At 37.4% G+C, this 8,446-nt stretch overlaps 1 long non-coding RNA gene across 2 annotated transcripts in view; it reads left to right on the forward strand.

The window, feature by feature from the left end:
* The window catches only part of LOC124225997 (uncharacterized), a 29,494-nt gene extending 26,953 nt beyond the window's left edge, over positions 1-2,541 (forward strand). Inside the window, exons 3-4 of one of the 2 annotated variants that reach the window (XR_006885183.1) lie at positions 975-1,048; positions 2,311-2,541. This is a non-coding gene — a long non-coding RNA (uncharacterized LOC124225997). Of the gene's footprint in view, positions 1-974 lie in introns of both variants that reach the window. The other variant, XR_006885182.1, reaches the window with a different exon arrangement.
* The last annotated feature ends 5,905 nt before the right edge of the window (positions 2,542-8,446 follow it).

The following is an 8,446-nucleotide window of genomic DNA, read 5'->3' on the forward strand; positions in this document are numbered from 1 at the left end:
GTGGAACAAAATCCAAGTCTGTGCCAGTCTCTAGGATAAAGGGGGCACTTGCGTGTCACTAGGCAGGTGGCTTTTCCTAGGATGCACTATCAATGAAACACATGCAGCTTCAACAGCTCTGGGCTCTAGTAGACTTTAGCGTGGAAGTTAATAGCAATCCCATCAAAACACACACAGGAAACCCCAGATCAGGCAGGTCCATCCTTTGATTAGTCCTGGTCCTAATAATTATTCCAATAGAAATCTGCTTTTTCTCCCAAGAAATTCTTGGTGTTCCATGCTAAAGAATGCTTTCTTGCTCTAGTTCACCCTGGCTCAATAAAAGTTAAGCCAAATCCTTAAAAAAGTTTGTACCCTTATTTTCCAAAACTATAGTATCAATCTAATGAGCATTCAATGTAGTTGGAACTGGGTATGCTTGTAAGCAACGATTAGCATATTTTATTTCTAACTTCTGGTTGGTCTAGTAGCATGTGTGGTTACCCACTCATGCCCACCAATGATTCATAAGTGTCTTTATTCTTATGGACTGTACTCTGTTTATTTGGCTAATCACAGCAATTCTGGCTACACACTATTTTGCCTTTACTTTATCTGACAGCTTGTTTTGCAATGTAAGTTCAGATTTACTTCTAAATTCCTTTCCCACAAAGGTCACAGTGAACTTAAGCCCATTATATATTTAGGTTCAACTTCCCTTTTTCATAACTCATTTTGCCTTGTTGACCCTCACTTCAACTTTCCCTTCCCTTTTGAATGTCACATATTTAGAATAGATGATCTCTATATTTAACAACCTCTGGTCTTTACATGGCCTTGAGGTCATAGATTGTAGGGGACAAGAAGGAAACTTCAGGTGTCTGATATTGGTTTCAGATTCTGGCCCCACTGCTATATGCCTTTGGTCAAGTGATTCATGTCCTTTAAGCCTCACTTCCCTTACCTATAAAAAGGTAATACTATTTCCCTTACAGGGTCAATGTGAGGATTAAAAGAATTAAAACATTTCCCATCTTTAGCACAGTGCCTGGGACACAGCAAGTGTTGAGTAAGTATTGGTCATTATTATCCACGTTTCCTCGGATCATTGACAGCTCTATCGTCTGTATCTAATGACTCCACCTTCTCCCTCAACAGGTAGCCTAATAGCGTCTTAACAAATTAGCATAGTACTAGAACAAATGTAATGCTAATCGAAGACTTGCAGATTGATTGTTGGTGATGTTTGTGTCATGAATAACTTTAGTCCACATTCATGTCAAAACGAGGAATTATAATTGCCTCAACATGTCCTGTGTCCACTTCCTCAGGATGCTCTGAACTTGTTAACCCTGCTTGTAAATTCCTGACCTTGACTTAGTAGCAACTTCCCTTTGTAACCAATCTATGGCTCCTGCAATCTCAAGCAATTCTAGACTTCCTCCTCTCAGAAGCTAGACTTCTGGGAGACTTCCTAGGGTTGTTCAATCATCAGCGCCCTGTCCCCAGCTCTTTCAGGAAGTCCAGCCTCATTGCTGCAGCAGAGAATCCACCATCTATCCCCTCACTCCTCCAGGGAGCCCACCGGATTTATCAGAGGAGGCAGAGTTTCTCAACGATGTTGGGGAACTCAGTGTGTTAATCCTCAAATATTTAATGAGTGGATGGTAACCACATTAAAGCTCCCAACAGTCAACTGGCACTTCAAGCACAGGGGTAGGGGTATCAGTGTGTTGGATGGGGCGGACATTACCTGTTACATCCTGTGGTAAACCTGAGGTAGAAGCAGGCAAAACCTCTGTCAGGCATTATCCTCTGGTTACAGAATTGGACCATCTCTCTTTCTGTAATATAAACCACTTCTCCATGCTCTTTTTTTCCAGATTTTTTAAAAATCACTATTTGATCTATACTTTGTGTTCAGTATTCATTTCAAATCTCTTATTTTAGAGACCTGGTCAGACTTACTTCTTGGCTCTTACCTTTTTTTGTTAATAACTGCTTTATTGAGATGTAATTCACATGCCATAAAGTTCACCCTTCTGAAGTACACAATTTGGTAGTTTTTAGCATATGCGCAATCGCTGTTACAGGCTCTTAACATCAGCCCTGATATCAGTTCCTCCACATTGAACCCAGCGTATACGGGGTTAAAACTAAAATCCACCACCGCCTTTCCTGCTTCTCTAGCTCCACTCATATGTAAATACCTGTTTCTTTAAACTTGGACTCCTTGAGCTTTACAACTAAATGGGAGTTACAAATTGTTAAAAGCCCAGGTGGCCTGGAGTTGGAGCCACACCAAAGTTTAGCTAATCATGTGTCCTTGAGTTTGCCAGGAAAGCCGCTGTCTCAAGAGTATCAAGGAGCGGAGGCTTCCCACACCTCGACTCCTCGACTCCCGGCACTCGAACCCGCCTCAAACAAGAAGACGAGACAACGGTGAAGGACGCCCACCTGCCATCCTCCCATCTCACCCCCCAACCCCCCGCCCACCCCCCTGCCCCGCCTTGCTGCAAGCAGCCTCTCAAGGCCACACGCAGGCTGGTGGGAAAGCACCGAGCTGCACAAGCTACATGTTCCCCCCCCCCCCCCCCCCCCAAAACCCCAAATAAAAATCCCTACCCATTCCTCATCGGGGAGCTAGCAATTTTTGAGGCATGAGCTCTTGCTTTGCTCCCTGTGCCTGGCATAGTAAAAACCTTTCCTCTTCCACTCAAGACTCTGTTCTCGTTATTTGGATTGGCGTCGGGTTCAGAGACCGAGCTTTCGGTTACATCACCACTATCTAATTCCAAAACATTTTCCTTGCTCCAAAAGAAATCCATGTGTATTATCAGTCACTTCCGTCCCTCTCCGCTCCAGATCCTGGCAACCATTAACCTACTTTCTGTCTCCATGAATTTTCCTCTTCTGGACGTTTCATATAAATGGAATCATACAATATGTAGTTTTTTGTGTCTGGCTTCTTTCAATGAGCATAATATTTTCAAGGTTTTTTCATGTTGTAGGATTTTTTAGAACTCCGTTCCTTTTTATGACTAAATAATGTTTCATTATATGAACACGCCATGTTTTATTTATCTGTTCATCAGTTGATAGATATTTGGGTTATCTCCACTTTTTGGAAATTATGAATAATGCTGCTATGAACATTTGTGTACAAGTTTTTGTGTATACCTTGGGACTTTCTAAGTATATATTTTTAACTTTCTATTATGAGAAATTTCAAACATACAAAAAGTTGAGGAAATAGTGTATCTATCACCGAGCTTTGAGAAAATTATTAATTCGTATCCAACCTTATCTCATCTATACTCCCACCCTCTTCTTCCTGCTTCCGGATTATTTTGTGACAGATTCCAGACAGCGTATTGCTTTATTCATAAATATTTCAGGAATTATTTACACTTTTTAAAAAACACCTTTATCGAGATAAAATTAATATATTGTAAATTTCACCTGTTTAAAGTATATGTTGGTATTTCCATAATTCTAATGATCTTGAGTATTTTTTCATGTGTTTGTAGGACATCTGTATAACTTCTTTGGAGAAATATCTAATTCAAACCCTTTGCTGCCTATTTGTAAATTGGGTTGTTTGACTTGTCATCGAGTTGTAAGTGTTCTTTATATATTTTAGGTACAAGTCCTTTATCAGATATCTGATTTGCAATTATTTTCTTCCATTCTGTGGGTCATCTTCTCACTCCCTGGTTGGTGTCTTTTAAAGTACAAAAGATTTTACTTTAGATTTTCATTAATTTTAATGAAATCCAATTCATCTATTTTTCTTTTGTTACTTGTACTTTCATATGATAGCTAAGAAGGTGTTGCCTAAATCAAGGCCCAAAGACTTACTACGAGATTTTCTTCTAAGTATTTTATAATTTTAACTCTTACACTTAGGTCTATGGTCCATTTTGAGTTCGTTTTCATGCATGGTGTAAGAAAAAGGTCTAACTTGATTTTATTGTACATGCATATCCAACTGATCTGGAACCATTTGTCGAACTATTCTTTACATGTTGAAAAGTCTTGGGATCCTTGTCTAAAATCAGTTGACTGTGAACATAAGGGTTTATTTCTGCACTCTCAATTCTATTCCATTGATCTCTATCTCAGTTCTTAGGCCAATACCAAATTCTTGATCACTGTAGTTTTGTAATAAGTTTTGAAATTGAGAAGTTTTGAGTCCTTCAACTTCGTTCTTCTTTTTCGAGATTATTTTGGCTATTCTGGGTCCCTTGAGTTTCTGTATGAATTTTACCTTGTCAATTTCTGCAAAGAAACCAGCTGGGATTTTGATAAGGATTGCGTTGCTTCTATAGACCAATTTGGAAGTACTGCCATCCTAACAATATTAAGTCTTCTTATCCACAGACATAGGACTTTTTTCATTTATTTAGGTCTTTAATTTATTTCAACAATGTTTTGTAGTTTTCAGTAGACAAGTCTTATACTTCTCTTGTTAAACTTATTCCTAAGTATTTTATTCTTTTTGATGCAATTATAAATGGAATTCTTTTCTTCATTTTATTTTTGAATTGTTCCTTGTTATTGTACAGCAATACAATTGATTTTGGTAAATAGATCTTATATCCTGCATTTTTGGTGAATAGATTTATTAGTTTGGTTTTGTCCTTATCATTTTATCTTAGACTTGATTTTGGAATTGATCGTTTTGCACAGATCCTTTCCAAGATCCTGGGAGGGCCCCATCAATTCATTCATATGTCATATATATATATATATATATTTTTTTTTTTTTTCAGTGAGGAGGATTCCTACACTAACATCTGTGCCAATCTTCCTCTATTTTCTGTGGGACACCACCACAGCATGGCTTGATGAGTGGCGCTAGGTCTGTGCCCAGGATCCAAACCTGTGAACACTGGGCTGCTGAAGCAGAGTGTGCAAACTTAACCACTATGCAAATGGGCTGACCCCCATATGTCATATTTTTTAAATTGCTGTATAATTTATACAGAACACCATGTATTAATCTTAAGTGTACAGCTTGATGAATTTTTACCTATGTATACATCAATGCAACCATTACCCAGATCGAGATATAAAATATTTCCCTCATCTCAGTCAGTTTCCTCATGAATGCTCCTTTCTGGTTAAGTCTATCCTGCATCAAATAAACAATTCTTCTGACTTTCATCAACTTAAGTTACTTTTTCCTGTTTTGAACTCCATTTAAATGGAATCATTCAGTTTGAGTCCTTTGGATCTGTTTTTATTAATCCAACATAATATTTCTGAGATTCACACGTGTTGCATGCACCAGTAGGTTATCTTTTTTTTTTCTGAGTAGTACTCTATGTTATGGACATACCACAATTGGTTTATCCATTCTCCTGTACACAGACATTTGGGTTCTTGTCTGTTTTGGACTACATACTTAAAGCAACTATGAACATTCTTGTACAAGCCTTTTTGTGTTGCCAGCTTATTTATCTTAGATACATATATCTCGCTAGGTCATGTTTAATTTTACTAGAAATTGCCAGTTTTCCAAATTGATTGTATCATACACATCTACTATGAATATATAAAAGCTCTAGTCTTCTACATTCCTGCTGACACTTGATATGGTTAGTAGATTTTTTTGTTTGTTTTTTTACTTTTAGCTATTCTGCTGGGTATTTAGTAGTATCTCATTTTAATTTTAATTTGCCTTTTTCTGATTTCTGATGATGTCAACAATTTTTCAGGTGTTTATTGACTATATGGATAACTCCTTTTGTTAGTTGCCCATTGAGCTCTTTTAATTGGGTTGTCTTTTTATTATTGATTTAAAGGAATTCTGTATATATTCTGGATAGTAGTCTTTTATCAGATATATGTCTTTTAAGTATTTTCTCCCATTTTGTGCCATACTTTTCATTTTGTTAACGGTGTTTCATGATTTCAAAATACTTCCTGATTTCCTTTTTGATTTCTTCTTTGGCCTATATCATATTTCTGTTTGTTTTCTTTTTGTTCCATCTGTTCTTGTTCATTTTCTGACTTGTTTTGGATTTATTGAGAGTGTTTTATTATTCTAGTTTATCTCCTTTGTTAGCTTAATAGCTATAACTTGATTGTGTTTTAGTGGTTACTTTAGGGTTTATATTTTACATCTTTAAATTATCATGATCTATATTCAAACAATATGAAACCATTTCACATACAGCAGAAGAACCTTACAGCAGTTAATTCCATTTCCCTTCTCCTGGTCTTTGTACTATTGTTGTCATGCATTTTACATAACATTATTATTTTTCCTTTAAACAGTTATCTTTTTAAGAGATTGGACATAAGAAAAAATCTTTTACATTTGCATGCCATTTCTGGTGCTCAGCATCCCTTCGTGCAAATCCATATTTCCATCTAGTATCATTTTCCTTTTTCTTGAGATATTTCCTTTAATATTTCTTATAGTGGAGCTGTGCTGGTGATGAAGTCTTTTGATTTTTCATCCCTACAACCTTGAGCTCAACGGGTTTGGAGATTCTAATACCCAATGGAGAAATGCTTCCACCAGGGAATAGAGTAACGTTTCCATTATATTGGGTGCCAAAAGTGCCTCCTGATCATTTAAGGCTCCACATACCACTAAAATAACAAGCAGAGAAGAGGGGTCACTGGATTTTCTAGAATAACCAGTACTGATCCCTAAAAGGAAATTGAATTGCAGTTACATAACGTGGGCCAGAAAAACTATGTCTAGAACCCAGGAGATTTGTTGGTGTTCCTCTTAGTACTCCATTGTTTGCTAGCTCTGCTTAATGGAAATCTGGAGCAAACAGGTAAGGACAGGACCACCAAGAACTTAGATCCTACAGGAATTAAAGTTTGAACCATCCCACCATGTAAAGAACTCTAACTGGCTTACATGCCGGTAAAGGGTTAGTGGAACGGATGTGGAGGAAGGAGCTGTGAATATCGGCTTGGGCTTTATGACCAGCTATGCAAACAGGGATCATAGCAGCTATGTTTTACCTTAATCTGTTTTTAATTTTCTCCTGCTACCTTACACAAGAATCATTGATGATAGCTAATTTTATCATACTATATATAATATGTATATTATATATATATACATCTATATAATATGTATATTATATATACATCTATATAATATGTATACAATATGTATCATACTAAGAATGTTCTGTGTGTATACAAATATACATATACATATATATGTACATAATTTAAAATTTTTTACCCAAGCAAGAGGTAACAATTTGGCAATCTATTCTGTTCACTTAACAATATACAGGAAGTTGTATCAGCATAACCAGAGTTGAAAAAAGGCCTCCTAAGATTGAGGCCAGGGGCCAGCCCTATGGCTGAGTGGTTAAGTTTGCACTCTCCGTTTGGGTGGCCCAGGGGTTCACTGGTTTGGATCCTGGGCAGGGTCGTAGCACCGCTCATCAAACCATGCTGAGGCAGCTTCCCATATAGCATAACCAGAAGGACCTACAGCTAGAATATACAACTATGTACTGGGGGGTTTGGGGAGAAGAAGAAAAAAAAAGCTGAGGCCAAAATATAATAGTTAATAGTGAGAAAATGATTTTCTTGGGATTTGATTTTAAAAACCCCTTGGGCCTGGCCCAGTGGTGCAGCAGTTAAATTCGCACGTTCCGCTTCTCCTCTGCCCAGGGTTCGCCGGTTCGGATCCCGGGTGGGAACATGGCACCGCTTGGCACACCATGCTGTGGTAGGCGTCCCACATATAAAGTAGAGGAAGATGGGCACGGATGTTAGCTCAGGGCCAGGCTTCCTCAGCAAAAAGAGGAGGACTGGCAGATGTTAGCTCAGGGCTAATCTTCCTCAAAAAACCCCCCAAAATCCCTAAAAATCGTGAAAATATATTTCTCATTTTTAATAAAATTTAGATGATAATTGCAACCTTGTGGTATTTCTTAGAAGGAGAAAAGAAATCAAGTGTCACTAGGAATGAGGGGTTGGGCCCTACCCGCTCCCAATTGTATGATAGCTCAATGTATCTTTCCACTCACATTTAATTTTTACAGCCTTATCTTAAGGAGATTCCTTTGTACAAAACTGTTTCTGAGCTTTATCAGTTTTCCCAAGGATCTCAGTTAAAAATCCTTTGACATTCAAATTCTTTTCTTTTGAAGTGCCTATCTTGTCATCATTGTTATTGTTTTTGTCTTCTGTAATTGTTAATTAGTCTAAGACTATCAGGTCAACATTGGACATGGGTACGATTTGAGCTGTATGTATTGTATATATAATATGATAAATATATGTATTTTATATATATATATTACTTGGACAAAATTGCTGATAGAACTTTGTGCATCTGTTATCATTTAAGACTCTCTTTTCCCATCTCCCCCTCCATCAAGTATGACCTGGAAATTCCTCCCAATATATTTTCCCCAGATTTTACACCTCTTTATTAATAGGCATGTTTAGATTATTATTTATTCTTGGACAA

The sequence above is a fragment of the Equus quagga genome, chromosome 15, assembly GCF_021613505.1.
Source record: "Equus quagga isolate Etosha38 chromosome 15, UCLA_HA_Equagga_1.0, whole genome shotgun sequence".
Taxonomy (NCBI): domain Eukaryota; kingdom Metazoa; phylum Chordata; class Mammalia; order Perissodactyla; family Equidae; genus Equus; species Equus quagga.